Source organism: Penaeus monodon, chromosome 22, assembly GCF_015228065.2.
Source record: "Penaeus monodon isolate SGIC_2016 chromosome 22, NSTDA_Pmon_1, whole genome shotgun sequence".
In the NCBI taxonomy this organism is placed as follows: Eukaryota; Metazoa; Arthropoda; class Malacostraca; order Decapoda; family Penaeidae; genus Penaeus; species Penaeus monodon.
This window is the reverse complement of record NC_051407.1, coordinates 9,839,403-9,839,741: the sequence shown is the minus strand read 5'-3', so window position 1 is coordinate 9,839,741 and position 339 is coordinate 9,839,403. Positions and strand designations below refer to the sequence as shown.

Sequence of the window (339 nt, the reverse complement as noted above, 5' to 3'; positions counted from 1 at the left end):
AGGGCCGAGAAAAGCTAAAATGTACCTCCGTGCCTGCCGTCATGACGAGAGGCAGGAAGGTCATGCATGCAACCGGCAGGACACGGTACTTGTGGGAAAACGCGTCCTGTCGAGGATCACGTCGGCGGTTGACTGGCTGGCCTCCCCCACCCCCCCACCTACAGCCCACCTAACTCGCTTGTTCCCCTCGCCCACTCACCCTCCTCCCTCCTTCCCCTCTCCGATTAACCCTCCTCCCGCCTTCCCCTTTTTAAGTTCCATTCTCATCCTGTTCCTTACCTTCTCTCCCCTTTCCCCCCTTGCTCCACTCACTCCCCCTCTTTTCCCTCCCTCTCTACT

General features: G+C 59.0%; 1 protein-coding gene across 1 annotated transcript in view; it reads left to right on the top strand.

Moving 5' to 3' along the window:
- Positions 1-339, top strand: part of LOC119586926 (phosphatidylinositol 3-kinase regulatory subunit alpha-like) — a gene marked incomplete in the record, with an annotated part of 97,204 nt that overhangs the window by 2,489 nt on the left and 94,376 nt on the right.